Source organism: Bombina bombina, chromosome 6 (assembly GCF_027579735.1).
Source record: "Bombina bombina isolate aBomBom1 chromosome 6, aBomBom1.pri, whole genome shotgun sequence".
Lineage (NCBI taxonomy): Eukaryota > Metazoa > Chordata > Amphibia > Anura > Bombinatoridae > Bombina > Bombina bombina.
This window is the reverse complement of record NC_069504.1, coordinates 170,220,719-170,237,216: the sequence shown is the minus strand read 5'-3', so window position 1 is coordinate 170,237,216 and position 16,498 is coordinate 170,220,719. Positions and strand designations below refer to the sequence as shown.

General features: G+C 38.4%; 1 protein-coding gene across 1 annotated transcript in view; it reads right to left on the bottom strand.

Annotated features, from left to right (window-relative positions):
- Positions 1–16,498, bottom strand: part of FAM3C (FAM3 metabolism regulating signaling molecule C) — a 194,068-nt gene that overhangs the window by 68,913 nt on the left and 108,657 nt on the right. The window lies entirely within an intron of this gene.

The window sequence follows — 16,498 nt, the reverse complement described above, 5'->3', positions numbered from 1 at the left end:
GTAAACCCTGGTGTGTGTCCCATTACTAAATTTTGTCCATAGGACTAACCTCTAAGGGTATAGAAGTTCTCGTAGTGAAGTTGAAACTACTCCTTCCCCCCTAAGGAATGTCGTCCAGCCTCTTAGCTGATATGGCTATGGGAAACAGTCTCGCAAATATAGGGAATGCCTAATGTACCCATTCCATCTGAAACCGAGATTCTCAGTAACCTGGAGGAACCTTTTAGAATAGCAATTCCTTTAGCAATGCTTTTACCTTATGTAAAAATATAGAATGCATCATAACCCCGAGTGGAGTGTGAAGGAAACGCAGGGCACTGCATGTGGGCCATAAAATTTCAACTAAAACTATAGCAGAAATTTGTGGCCATTTTTAGAGGAAGTAGGTTCAAAAATAAAAAATAAAATTTGAACAAATTTTAATAAATCTTTCACATAGGAAACGATACTGTGCCTTTAAATCTGAAAAGTAACTCTATTCTTGTGTGCGTTTGTTTCATCCTCAGTCACAAAGGATGAACTAAAATAAACAGCTGAAATTCATTTATTATAATGTACACAGAACAAAACTTTACCGTCTCTTTAAATCTTAAAGTAACTCATTTTTGTGTGTTTTGGTACCATCATACGTCACAAAGGATGAATTAAATAAACAGCCGCAATTCTTTTAATAAAATTTACACCAAAAAATTGTTACTGTCTCTTTAAATTTTAAAAGAACGTCTTATTTCTTATTTCAGAAACAATCCAATAACAATATTAACATTGCTGTAACTAGACATCGCTATGTACATCAAAAGCAATGTCTTTGCAAGGAACCGCAGAGCACTGCCTGTGGCTCATGAATTATTTTGGACACTATAGGTAGAAAATTGTGGCATGGATTGCCTGGTGTCACCAGACTCCTAAACAGGTATTGCTTTAGAAGGAATATTTATAATAAAAATTAACACATGAAAATATGTTACTGTCTCTTTAAATGTTAAAATTAATATTATTTTTGTGAGTGCTTTTCACAGTAAATTCCAAACTGTCACGTTGCCATTATGTGTGCAGGATTGAAATTAAAATAGTAAGCCAAACTTTGTCAAAATAACAAATACTATCAGAAACTGTAATTTTAAACCGTTTAGTATTGCTTAAGTCTGATACCGTGTATCACAGTGCTAACAGCACCTGCATGAACAATAAACATCACAAAATAGTTTATGAGAAAAACTCTTCCCTCTGGAATCGTAATGGAGGTGTAGAGCGCACTATCGACATATATCCGCCCCTCGTGGGCGTGACAGGACTCCATCTCCCGGCACCCTGAATGACAGTGCCCTGAAACATACCAAAGGAGCCCAAAAACGGCGCGAAAGTAACTCCGCCCCTCGTGGGCGTGACAGGACTCCATCTCCCGGCACCTTGATTGACTGTGCCCTGAGACCTAACAAATTAGCCCAAACACGGCGCAAAAGTAACTCTGCCCATCGTGGCCGTCTCAGTGCTCAATCTCCCGGTCGCTATTATTCGTCAAACACCGGGAGATATATTAACAGTATAAAAGAAAGTAAATTGGAGTCAAGTATGCTACTGCATGTCAGGTAGCACAAGTGCCAAAGGAGTAACTCAAAAACACTACTTGCCATCCAGCCCCAGTGTCTGCATAACCCCTCATTCTCAGCATGGGTCTGTTGCTTTTTTAAAAATGCCATTTGTCCTGACCAGTATGAAAACCATGCATTCAGTCCAATAGGGGAAGCCCTTCCCAAGAGAGCCCATGTTCCCAAATATATGAATAAGGAAGTGCATAGTCGTTTTTGAGATAAGATATGGCCCAGAAAAATAAAAGACTGCACTTACCTCGATGCTGTCCGACAGCATGACAGGATCTAGAGGTCTTCTCCCTCCTATAGCTCTGTGGACACAAACAGGGCCTTAGTTAGTATCTGCTGAGGCCATCATTAGAAGGGCAGCAACACAGTATGGGAGGCACAGTGAGAATTATGTCCCACCAGTTCCCATTGCTTTAAAGCCACCAATAACTCTACTCTAGAGACTGACAATGAATACAGCTACACCCTATAATAAAATAGCACTCACTGGTACCATTTTAAAAATAATAAACTCTTGATTGAAGAATCTAAGCTAACACCTCAGTTTACCTCTTCCTATCACTAACACAGGCAAAGAGAATTACTTGAGTGGGAGGGAAGGGAGGAGCTATATATACAGCTTTGCTGTGGTGCTCTTTGCCTCCTCCTGCTGACCAGGAGGCGTAATCCCACAAGTAAGGATGAACTCATCGTGTCTTTAAAAAGAAAATTTACACTTAAAGATACATTTCTTTCTTTCAGGATAATGAGAGTCCATAGAAGGCCATAACATGTGGAATATATTTCCCGCCACCAGGAGAGATAGTCAAGAACCTTTAAAAGAGCTTTTAATCCCTCCCACCTCTTCTCCCACTCAGTTTACATATGGCCGAGCAGAGGAGAGAGAAAGAAAAAGGTAGGAAAGATTGGAAGCAGGATTAAGAGGTGCAAATAAGAACTGTCGCCTATATGGCAAAAATCTGTGTGGGTCCTATGTACTCTCATTACCCTGAAAGGAAGACATTTATTGGTAAATATAAATTCTGTTTTCTTTCATAAGATGGTGAGAGTCCATAACATGTGGGATATAATACTCAAGCTGACAGTCCATGCCAAGGACGAGTCGGACAAATTATGGCAGTTCCTATTTGCTGGAATCTGCAATCTGAATTACTTTCCATCCAAAAGCAGCTTTGTAAAAAGCATAAATATCAAAATAATAAAATTTAGAAAAAAGGTATGGAAAGGACAATTTGCTGCCTTGCTAATCTGTTCCAAGGAGGCATCATTTTTGAAGGTCCAAGAAGTAGAAACAGATCTAGTAGAATGTGCAGTTACTCTTTTTGGAGGCAGTTTTTCTGCACCCAAGTAAGCCTTACGAATAGTCTGCTTCAGCCATGATGCCAAAGCCACTGCTGTAGCCTTTTGACTTTTTCTGGAACCTGAAAAATGGACAAATAGGCTAGAAGTCTGTCTAAAATCTTTAGTAGCCTGAAGATAACATTTTAAGGATCTAACCACATCCAAATTGTGTAGAATTAGAAGGATTTGGACATAGTGAAGAAACAACAAATTCCTGATTAATTGTTTCTGAGGACACACTGCCTTCGGAAGAAAATCATATTTAGTCTGGAGGACTACTCTATTCTGATGAAAAACCAAAAGTGTGTGTGTGTGTGTGTGTGGGGGGGGGGTCAGAAGACAGAGCTTATAATTCAGAAACTCTTCTAGCGGAAGAAATGACTAGAAGAAAGATAACCTTCCATGACAATAATAATATTAGGTCCAGAGTATGAATAGGTTCAAAGCGGGAACCTTGCAAAACAGAAAGAACCAGATTCAAATCCCAAGTGGGAGAAATGGGCTAAATAACAGGACGAATTCTCAGCAAGGTTTGCACAAAAGTTTGATCATCAGACAACTTAGCCAGCTTCTTATGAAATAAAACAGACAATGCCAAAATCTGACACTTTAGAGAACTAGCTGATAAAACTTTATCTAGGCCACCCTGAAGAAACTCTAGAATTCTGGAGATTTCCAAGAGAACCTCTAGAAGAACATCCAAGAAAGTAAGCTTTCCAAATCTTATGATAAATTCTCTAGGTGATTTGAGATCTGTATGATACAAGGGTCCTTGAGACAGCGGATCTTTCCTCAGGGGTAACGCCCATGGAGGAAGAGATTACTTCTGAATTAGGTCTGCATACCAAATTCTGCAGGGCCATGCCAGAGGTATAAAAATTACTGAAGCCAATTCCTGTTTGATTCTGGCACTGACTCTTGGAAGAAGAACAAATGGAGGAAATAGATAGGCCAGTTGAAATTTCAAAGGACAGGCTAGAGCATCTATCATGTGAGCTCAAGGATCTCTTGACCTGATGCTATAAAGTGGAAGTTTCCTTTTAAATTTGGATGCCATTAGCTCTATTTCTGGAAAACTCCACCTAGGGACTATTTGATTGAACACGTTCTGATGAAGAGACCATTCTCCTTGATAGACGGACTGACGACATAGGTAATCTGCTTCCCAATTGTTTACTCCTGGAATGTGAATGACCGATAGGGTGCAGTGGTTTTCTTCTGCCCAAGACAGAATGTGAGATACCTCTCACATGGCTAAGGGACTTTGATTCCTTCCCTGATGATTGATGTAAGCCACGGCAGTGACGTTGAATGACTAAATCCATATTAATTATTTCTGTTTGAGAAGTGACCAAGATTGAAGGGCTAGAAGAATTGCACTAAGTTCTAGACTGCTGATAGGTAACTTCACCTCCTGAAGGAACCATACTCCCTGCGCCCTCCGGGACTCCCAAGCAGCGACTTAACCCATCAGACTTGTGTCCGTAGTGACTACAGTCAAGATAATCTAAAAAAAACATAATTTATGTAAGAACTTACCTGATAAATTCATTTCTTTCATATTAACAAGAGTCCATGAGCTAGTGACGTATGGGATATACATTCCTACCAGGAGGGGCAAAGTTTCCCAAACCTTAAAATGCCTATAAATACACCCCTCACCACACCCACAAATCAGTTTAACGAATAGCCAAGAAGTGGGGTGATAAGAAAAAAAGTGCGAAGCATATAAAATAAGGAATTGGAATAATTGTGCTTTATACAAAAAAATCATAACCACCACAAAAAAGGGTGGGCCTCATGGACTCTTGTTAATATGAAAGAAATGAATTTATCAGGTAAGTTCTTACATAAATTATGTTTTCTTTCATGTAATTAACAAGAGTCCATGAGCTAGTGACGTATGGGATAATGACTACCCAAGATGTGGATCTTTCCACACAAGAGTCACTAGAGAGGGAGGGATAAAATAAAGACAGCCAATTCCTGCTGAAAATAATCCACACCCAAAATAAAGTTTAACAAAAAACATAAGCAGAAGATTCAAACTGAAACCGCTGCCTGAAGAACTTTTCTACCAAAAACTGCTTCAGAAGAAGAAAATACATCAAAATGGTAGAATTTAGTAAAAGTATGCAAAGAGGACCAAGTTGCTGCTTTGCAGATCTGGTCAACCGAAGCTTCATTCCTAAACGCCCAGGAAGTAGATACTGACCTAGTAGAATGAGCTGTAATTCTTTGAGGCGGAATTTTACCCGACTCAACATAGGCAAGATGAATTAAAGATTTCAACCAAGATGCCAAAGAAATGGCAGAAGCTTTCTGGCCTTTCCTAGAACCGGAAAAGATAACAAATAGACTAGAAGTCTTACGGAAAGATTTCGTAGCTTCAACATAATATTTCAAAGCTCTAACAACATCCAAAGAATGCAATGATTTCTCCTTAGAATTCTTAGGATTAGGACATAATGAAGGAACCACAATTTCTCTACTAATGTTGTTGGAATTCACAACTTTAGGTAAAAATTCAAAAGAAGTTCGCAACACCGCCTTATCCTGATGAAAAATCAGAAAAGGAGACTCACACGAAAGAGCAGATAATTCAGAAACTCTTCTAGCAGAAGAGATGGCCAAAAGGAACAAAACTTTCCAAGAAAGTAATTTAATGTCCAATGAATGCATAGGTTCAAACGGAGGAGCTTGAAGAGCTCCCAGAACCAAATTCAAACTCCAAGGAGGAGAAATTGACTTAATGACAGGTTTTATACGAACCAAAGCTTGTACAAAACAATGAATATCAGGAAGAATAGCAATCTTTCTGTGAAAAAGAACAGAAAGAGCGGAGATTTGTCCTTTCAAAGAACTTGCGGACAAACCCTTATCTAAACCATCCTGAAGAAACTGTAAAATTCTCGGTATTCTAAAAGAATGCCAAGAAAAATGATGAGAAAGACACCAAGAAATATAAGTCTTCCAGACTCTATAATATATCTCTCGAGATACAGATTTACGAGCCTGTAACATAGTATTAATCACGGAGTCAGAGAAACCTCTATGACCAAGAATCAAGCGTTCAATCTCCATACCTTTAAATTTAAGGATTTCAGATCCGGATGGAAAAAAGGACCTTGTGACAGAAGGTCTGGTCTTAACGGAAGAGTCCATGGCTGGCAAGATGCCATCCGGACAAGATCCGCATACCAAAACCTGTGAGGCCATGCCGGAGCTATTAGCAGAACAAACGAGCATTCCCTCAGAATCTTGGAGATTACTCTTGGAAGAAGAACTAGAGGTGGAAAGATATAGGCAGGATGATACTTCCAAGGAAGTGATAATGCATCCACTGCCTCCGCCTGAGGATCCCGGGATCTGGACAGATACCTGGGAAGTTTCTTGTTTAGATGAGAGGCCATCAGATCTATCTCTGGAAGCCCCCACAATTGAACAATCTGAAGAAATACCTCTGGGTGAAGAGACCATTCGCCCGGATGCAACGTTTGGCGACTGAGATAATCCGCTTCCCAATTGTCTACACCTGGGATATGAACCGCAGAGATTAGACAGGAGCTGGATTCCGCCCAAACCAAAATTCGAGATACTTCTTTCATAGCCAGAGGACTGTGAGTCCCTCCTTGATGATTGATGTATGCCACAGTTGTGACATTGTCTGTCTGAAAACAAATGAACGATTCTCTCTTCAGAAGAGGCCAAAACTGAAGAGCTCTGAAAACTGCACGGAGTTCCAAGATATTGATCGGTAATCTCACCTCCTGAGATTCCCAAACTCCTTGTGCCGTCAGAGATCCCCACACAGCTCCCCAACCTGTGAGACTTGCATCTGTTGAAATTACAGTCCAGGTCGGAAGAACAAAAGAAGCCCCCTGAATTAAACGATGGTGATCTGTCCACCACGTTAGAGAGTGCCGAACAATCGGTTTTAAAGATATTAATTGATATATCTTCGTGTAATCCCTGCACCATTGGTTCAGCATACAGAGCTGAAGAGGTCGCATGTGAAAACGAGCAAAGGGGATCGCGTCCGATGCAGCAGTCATAAGACCTAGAATTTCCATGCATAAGGCTACCGAAGGGAATGATTGAGACTGAAGGTTTCGACAGGCTGTAATCAATTTTAGACGTCTCTTGTCTGTTAAAGACAAAGTCATGGACACTGAATCTATCTGGAAACCCAGAAAGGTTACCCTTGTTTGAGGAATCAAAGAACTTTTTGGTAAATTGATCCTCCAACCATGATCTTGAAGAAACAACACAAGTCGATTCGTATGAGACTCTGCTAAATGTAAAGACGGAGCAAGTACCAAGATATCGTCCAAATAAGGAAATACCACAATACCCTGTTCTCTGATTACAGACAGAAGGGCACCGAGAATCTTTGTGAAAATTCTTGGAGCTGTAGCAAGGCCAAACGGTAGAGCCACAAATTGGTAATGCTTGTCTAGAAAAGAGAATCTCAGGAACTGATAATGATCTGGATGAATTGGATATGCAGATATGCATCCTGTAAATCTATTGTGGACATAATTCCCTTGCTGAACAAAAGGCAATATAGTCCTTACAGTTACCATCTTGAACGTTGGTATCCTTACATAACGATTCAATAATTTTAGATCCAGAACTGGTCTGAAGGAATTCTCCTTCTTTGGTACAATGAAGAGATTTGAATAAAACCCCATCCCCTGTTCCGGAACTGGAACTGGCATAATTACTCCAGCCAACTCTAGATCTGAAACACAATTCAGAAATGCTTGAGCTTTCACTGGATTTACTGGGACATGGGAAAGAAAAAATCTCTTTGCAGGAGGTCTCATCTTGAAACCAATTCTGTACCCTTCTGAAACAATGTTCTGAATCCAAAGATTGTGAACAGAATTGATCCAAATTTCTTTGAAAAAACGTAACCTGCCCCCTACCAGCTGAACTGGAATGAGGGCCGTACCTTCATGTGAACTTAGAAGCAGGCTTTGCCTTTCTAGCAGGCTTGGATTTATTCCAGACTGGAGATGGTTTCCAAACTGAAACTGCTCCTGAGGACGAAGGATCAGGCTTTTGTTCTTTGTTGAAACGAAAGGAACGAAAACGATTGTTAGCCCTGTTTTTACCTTTAGACTTTTTATCCTGTGGTAAAAAAGTTCCTTTCCCACCAGTAACAGTTGAAATAATAGAATCCAACTGAGAACCAAATAATTTGTTTCCCTGGAAAGAAATGGAAAGTAGAGTTGATTTAGAAGCCATATCAGCATTCCAAGTCTTAAGCCATAAAGCTCTTCTGGCTAAGATAGCCAGAGACATAAATCTAACATCAACTCTAATAATATCAAAAATGGCATCACAGATGAAATTATTAGCATGCTGGAGGAGAATAATAATATCATGAGAATCACGATTTGTTACTTGTTGCGCTAGGGTTTCCAACCAAAAAGTTGAAGCTGCAGCAACATCAGCCAATGATATAGCAGGTCTAAGAAGATTACCTGAACATAGATAAGCTTTTCTTAGAAAAGATTCAATTTTTCTATCTAAAGGATCTTTAAACGAGGTACCATCTGACGTAGGAATGGTAGTACGTTTAGCAAGGGTAGAAATAGCCCCATCAACTTTAGGGATTTTGTCCCAAAATTCTAACCTGTCAGGCGGAACAGGATATAATTGCTTAAAACGTTTAGAAGGAGTAAATGAATTACCCAATTTATCCCATTCCTTAGCAATTACTGCAGAAATAGCATTAGGAACAGGAAAGACTTCTGGAATAACCGCAGGAGCTTTAAAAACCTTATCCAAACGTATAGAATTAGTATCAAGAGGACTAGAATCCTCTATTTCTAAAGCAATTAGTACTTCTTTAAGTAAAGAGCGAATAAATTCCATCTTAAATAAATATGAAGATTTATCAGCATCAATCTCTGAGACAGAATCCTCTGAACCAGAAGAGTCCAAAGAATCAGAATGATGGTGTTCATTTAAAAATTCATCTGTAGAGAGAGAAGATTTAAAAGACTTTTTACGTTTACTAGAAGGAGAAATAACAGACAAAGCCTTCTTTATGGATTCAGAAACAAAATCTCTTATGTTATCAGGAACATTCTGCACCTTAGATGTTGAGGGAACTGCAACAGGCAATGGTACATCACTAAAGGAAATATTATCTGCTTTAACAAGTTTGTCATGACAATTATTACAAACAACAGCTGGAGGAATAGCTACCAAAAGTTTACAGCAGATACACTTAGCTTTGGTAGATCCAGCAGGCAGTGGTTTTCCTGTAGTATCTTCTGGCTCAGATGCAACGTGAGACATCTTGCAATATGTAAGAGAAAAAACAACATATAAAGCAAAATAGATCAAATTCCTTATAAGACAGTTTCAGGAATGGGAAAAAAATGCCAAACATCAAGCTTCTAGCAACCAGAAGCAAATGAAAAATTAGACTGAAATAATGTGGAGACAAAAGCGACGCCCATATTTTTTGGCGCCAAATAAGACGCCCACATTATTTGGCGCCTAAATGCTTTTGGCGCCAAAAATGACGCCACATCCGGAACGCCGACATTTTTGGCGCAAAATAACGTCAAAAAATGACGCAACTTCCGGCGACACGTATGACGCCGGAAACGGAAAAGAATTTTTGCGCCAAAAAAGTCCGCGCCAAGAATGACACAATAAAATGAAGCATTTTCAGCCCCCGCGAGCCTAACAGCCCACAGGGAAAAAAGTCAAATTTTTGAGGTAAGAAAAAATATGATAATTTAAAGCATAATCCCAAATATGAAACTGACTGTCTGGAAATAAGGAAAGTTGAACATTCTGAGTCAAGGCAAATAAATGTTTGAATACATATATTTAGAACTTTATAAATAAAGTGCCCAACCATAGCTTAGAGTGTCACAGAAAATAAGACTTACTTACCCCAGGACACTCATCTACATGTTTGTAGAAAGCCAAACCAGTACTGAAACGAGAATCAGTAGAGGAAATGGTAAATATAAGAGTATATCGTCGATCTGAAAAGGGAGGTAAGAGATGAATCTCTACGACCGATAACAGAGAACCTTATGAAATAGACCCCGTAGAAGGAGATCACTGCATTCAATAGGCAATACTCTCCTCCATCCCTCTGACATTCACTGTACGCTGAGAGGAAAACCGGGCTCCAACTTGCTGCGGAGCGCATATCAACGTAGAATCTAGCACAAACTTACTTCACCACCTCCCTTGGAGGCAAAGTTTGTAAAAACTGATTTGTGGGTGTGGTGAGGGGTGTATTTATAGGCATTTTAAGGTTTGGGAAACTTTGCCCCTCCTGGTAGGAATGTATATCCCATACGTCACTAGCTCATGGACTCTTGTTAATTACATGAAAGAAATTAAGTTCCAAGAGTTAAATAGAGACTTTTTCTCCACCATGAGAGAAAAAGTTTGACTGAAGAACTGAGATCTATCTATTGTTCCTACTTGGAAAAAATCATTTGACCACTGCTGAATCATGGACAATAGGAGAGGATGAAGATGAAAGCGAGCAAAAGGTACTGTGACTGACGCTGCCACCATAAGACCCACTTCTTCCATAAATTGTGCTACAGATGGAGAAAAAGCCATCTATAGGAACAACCGGCAGTCTGAAGTTTGGTTCTGTGGGTATCTGTTTGGGGCAATGAAGAAGTTGGAATAGAAACTCTGTCCATGTTGAGAGATTGGAATAGGTTGGATCACTCCAATGTCCTCTAAGCCTTGAGCAGATTAAACAAAGGCAGCCATCTATACAGGATCTTTTGGAACATGAGACAGATGAAACTGTTCCCAGGGAAGTCTGGTCCATCCCTTCATGCAGATTTCTGATTGGAATAAGACTTTTTGGTCAGTTTATTGTTAGACCAAGAAGATCCCGGCTTCCAGGAAGGCTTGGAGGATTCAGACTTTTGGTAGGAGGGAGACTTCTGATCTCTGGGGGTGCGAAAAGAATGAAAGATTTGTTTGTTTACAGTTCCTCTTAGACTTATTTTCCTGAGGTAGAAAAGCCCCTTTCTTTCATCTAAGTGGCAAGAGACCATGAGCTAGTGACGTATGGGATATACATTCCTACCAGGAGGGGGCAAAGTTTTCCAAACCTCAAAATGCCTTTTAGAAACTTTGCCTCCTTTGGAGGTGGTAAAGCAAGATGTGCTTGATTTCTTCTGTGAAAGGCGCTTCTAAGCATTTTGAAGCCCAATTCCTCTCAAAGTACAGTGTTTGTCTGAGGGATGTGAAGGGAGTATTGTCTGATAATACCATATTTTCTCCTATGGAAAATCTATTCTAGGGCTCTCTGTAAATCGGTCGCAGGTATTCAGTTGCTGCCTCCCTTTACAGATCGAGATTATACTCCTCTACCATTAACTCTGCTGATATGTTTCAGTACTGGTTTGGCTGCCTTCTATAGGTAGATGGGTGTCTTCTGGTAAGTATATATAATTTTTTTAAGACACTCTCAGCTATGTTTGGCACTTTATATTATAACTTTTTTTTAATATATATTGCATATATTTGCCATGAGTCAGGTCTATGTATATTTGCCTTTGCAGTATAACAGTTTCAGCATGAAAATTATGTTTAAGAGAGAATTTAGGTATTCTTACCTGTGGTTCCTGTTAGTTGTAACTTTGAGTCTGTTTTTCAAAATTTTCATAGGCAAATTAGGCTGGCGATGATGCAAAATACTACTTTTCATTGCGTCATTTTTTGTGTGAAAATTTTTGGCGCCAAGTTGTGCCTATCGTGACGTGACTCCCGGAATTTCTTGAGTCTTTGTTGACGAATTTTTTTTTTTTTTTGGTGCACAGTCGTGCCTGTTATGACGCAAGTTGCGTCATTTTATTGTGTTCACGTTGGCGCCAAAAGTTTTTTCCGCTGCATTATCTTTGCGTCATTCTTGGCCCCAAAATTTGTTATATTAAGCCCCTCCCTCTTTTGCTTGATGCTCTCATTTGTTTATACAGGGGTACGAAGTTTGCTTTTGATTTTACTTTTTTATAAGAAATTTATCAAACATTTTTTCCCATTCCTGAAACTGCTATTGAGGAAATTGGATATTTTGTTTAAATGTTATTTTTTCTTTTTTGTTACATTTTGCAAGATGTCTCAAACTGATCCTGCCTCTGATTTTACTGTAGGAACTAAGCTGTCTGAACACAATTCTACCAAAGCTAAATGTGTCTTTTGTAAATTACCTGATCTTATTTCTTCAGCTCAAATATGTGGCACTTGTTATGACTCGCCAGAAACATGGGCCCACAAGCTCCATACGGAGCTTGATAAATGGGCCCCTATGACTGCTATTCCTCCTTCAAATAAACGTAAAAGGTCTTTCCAAACTTCTCATAAATTTGATGAAATTTGTATTGACCAACAGCATACTGAAGTATCCTCTGCTGAAGAGGATCTCTCTGGCTCAGAGGATCCTGCTTCAGAGACGGAAATTGACAAATCTTTGTTTTCTTTTTAAGATTGAATATATTTGTTCTTTATTGAAGGAGGTATTGTTTACTTTGGGTATAGAGGAGTCTAGTCCTCTTGATAACAAAACTAGTAATCGTTTGAATTCTGTTTTTAAAACTTCTGAAGTTACTCCTGAAGTTTTTCCTATTCCAGATGCTATCTCTAATATGATTATTCTTCTAGGTTTAAGAAGTTGTATCCTTTATCTGTGGCCAATATAGAGTTTTGGGGAAAAGTCCCTGAAGTTGATGGGGCTATTTCCACTCTTGCCACACGTACTACTATTCCAATGGAAGATAGTACTTCTTTTAAGGATCCTTTCGATAGGAAGATTGAATCTTATCTTAGAAGAGCATATTTACATACTGGCTATATATGAACTGTCTAGCATTGTTCTTTTACTTCAACATGCAAATAATTTTATTTGTGATGCTATATTTGATATCATTAAAATTGATATTAAATCTATGTCTTTAGCTATTCTAAGAGCTTTATGACTTAAATCTTGGAATGCTGACATGGTGTCTAAATCTAGATTACTATCTTTATCATTTCAGGGTAATAATTTATTTGGTTCTTAATTGGATTCTATTATCTCCACTATCACTGGGTGAAAGGGAGTTTTTCTGCTCCAAGATAAGAAATCTAAGGGTAAGTTTAAAACTCCCAATCGTTTTGGTTCCTTTCATCACAATAGAGAACAAAAAAAAATATCTCCTTCCCCTAAGGCCTCTGGCTCTAATTGGAGACCATCTCCAAATTGGAATAAATCAATAAATTCACTTTGCTACTAACGCTGCTGTCTATTATGAGCCATTGCTCAAGGCAGCGCACATTACTTTGATACATTTGCACTTAGTGTTAGTCTGCTACATTTAATTTAAGACAATAGGAATTTTGGTCACGGCTTAAACATTATTATAGGTAGTTATGACGTTACTGTGAAATATGTTCCAGTAACGTCTAAGAGGAGGTAATTCCTCCCAATAGTTGTTCTTTTTCCTGTTGCCCATATACCAGTAGGCTTTAGATATGAGAGTTGTTAATTACGTATTGACTTAACACGCCAGCATTCGATTATTTGGGCTATTTATCATACCTAGCGAACTTATATATATTTTTGCTCAAGTACACAATCTCTATAACAGGCAGTGATACTACTGTGAAACTTGTTCTAGTAACTCCTGAGATTGGACAACCGTATTGTAGTACCTAATCCGTATACATAATATACTTTAACCAACGGAAACATTTGTTCACTGTTCGGTGTTATTTAAATACACCGAGTATTACATAGTCTATACATGGATTTAATGTCGATTGTAGACATGCAAATATACGTTGTTAATTGGACTATTTGCTACTATCATATGAACTAAACATAGTATTCAAACCACCTTAACTGGTTACTTGTACATAAGTTTTAATAAATAGCCTCAATACTAACACCAGTTGACTACTGGTAATTCACAGGATCTCTTGTTAATCAGATGAGAATTATCTTGAACACATAAGAGTAATAGTGTCATGTCGTAAACTTAAAGGGGCAGTTTACTTAGAAATTTTCTCCCCTTTAATTTGTTCCCAATGATCCACTTTACCTGCTGGAGTGTATTAAATTGTTTACAAGTAGCTACTTTACCCTTATATTAGCAGTTGAAATAGTTGATTTAGCATGTGGTATCCCCACCTATTCTATAAGTTTGTGGCCGCATGTCCAAGCTATAGATAAGCTTTGCAAACACAGCCAGCAGAAGAAATTACACTACCAGTGGGATATAGCAGAGATAAGGTAATAAAATGTTGATTTTCCATTGTTCTCTAAAAGTACTGGTGATTGTTTTATGGACAGATATAAGATACAGATGCAGGTATATGTACACAATGTGATACAGTAATGAGAGATGATTATACCTACAAGCTCAACTTATTTTATTAGGCTGTGGCTTCAAAACACAAAATCAGAGCTTTAATATACACAAATAAACCTTAAAAAACTAATTTTCATACATTTTTTACTCTGCAGTTTGAAAAAAAAGCAATTGTAAACACATTAAGGGAAAAACTATTTTACAGTATACTGTCCCTTTAAGACAAGGAAACAATGGTGGAAGGTGAAAACCTATCTTTCAGTGATCTTTAGGACACAACTATCACCCGTAACCTATTACAATTACCAACTTCTATATTTATTAGAGTTACTTGGTACCAAATCAGATCACTGTGTCTTACTTCATGTGTTCAAGCACTACATAATACCTTTACACTAGACTGTATAATATCATGAACGAGATCAGTGTTTTATTTATTTGAACATTAATAGTGGTACTTATTACATCTAAAATTATCATTTACCATTAGCACTATAATCCTCATTATAATAGCCTTGATTTAAGAATACTTTATACTGTAATGTAAGACCATTATTCTTTAGTAATTCCTTTCCTTTAGGAATTAGGAAGCCTTGCTACTCTACCCTCTCTTTGTTATTTGCGTGATAGCCTTGATCTACTCCCTCTCATATCCAGGACTGATTCATGTCCTTTGATTATTTGCCAGACCGCACAGGTTATATTCCAGTTTTATTAAGATACATCTCAAAAGGCGATATTAGTATATGACCAGGAATCACCATCAGCAGATCTCTTGTTTGTTTTTAAAGTGTTTCACATCTGGTCCCTTTTATTAAACTGTTGTAATTAAAAAGTTATATTTCATTTTCCTTTGCTTTATTCTCTCCTATTAAAAGTCTAGGCACAGAGTGCTAAAAGTGCAGTCTTTTTTTGTGGGTTCTTTCCCCCAAGTTGTTTTGGACACTTGTAGATATACCTGCAACCCCTCTGAAGGAGGCTAAGGGACTAGGTCTCCATGACGACTGAGGGCAATTATGGCAGAGAGATTTAACATGCCATAACTGAGGTTTTCCTTTATCTCTCCTTCACTCAGAATGTTAGCGAAGCCTTCCCTCAGTGAAAATGGAAGAGGGGTACTGGGTCTCAAGTCAGGTCTGTGATACCAATAAATAACTGAATAAAAAATGATAAAATCTTGTTTGTAAAGCACCTCTCTTAACCTCTCTCCTTGGAGGCCAAGAACAAACTTAGTGGGGAGAAGAGGTGGGAGGGATTAAAAGCTTGTGTGAGGATTCTTGACCTCTTTCTGGTGGCGGGAAATATATCCCACATGTTATGGAGGCACATGGACTCTCATCATCTTACGAAAGAAAAAATAAACAAAAAAGGTAAAATCCATTTAAATAGATGAATAATACATATTGCAACAAATTATATCCAGTATAAGCAACTTGTTTTTTTTATAACTATAATTAAACAGACTGTTTAACCACTTCCTGCCATTAGAAGTTCTATGCCATCCTAACTGTGCTGGGCTTTGACGCAGTTAGGATGAAACGCCGTTCTATTCTGAAACCATAGACGCTTCCTATATGGGATTGCGGGCTAGCGGCGTGCCTAGTGCCATAGGAACTCCTCATGACCTGATCCCATCATTGAAATCACACGATCACAAACAATTGTGTGATTTAAAGTTTTACTCATTTGTTTACATCGGACCTTGTTTGATGCAGGCAAAGGAGTCAAGAGAGGAAGGGGTTATCATCCCTTTAAGCTCTGCTATTACAATTAAAGCTATAAACCTATAATTATTCCAGAGCAACAATGCACTGCTGGGAGCTAGCTGAACCCATCTGTCCGGTGAGCCAGTGACAAAAGACAAAATGTGTGTAACTGCCAATCAACAGCTAGCTCCAGGCAGTGCATTGCTGCTGCTGAGGATGTGTACATTATTTAATTATATCTGATAATAGAAGTGAATTAAAATTGCATGCTGTATCTGAATCATGAAAGTTTCATTTTGACGTTCCTATCGCTTTAAGAAATCTGTATGGCTAAATTATACTCCTAGCATTTTATTGTGCTTGTTTTTAGGGGGCGGGGGGTTGGAGTAGGTAGAGCAATGCAAGATATGCATGGGTATTGCTCTGCTGAAAAGTGTCCCTGGAAATTTTGTTTCAAAAACAGCTAAAATATTAGGATAAATTAAAAAAT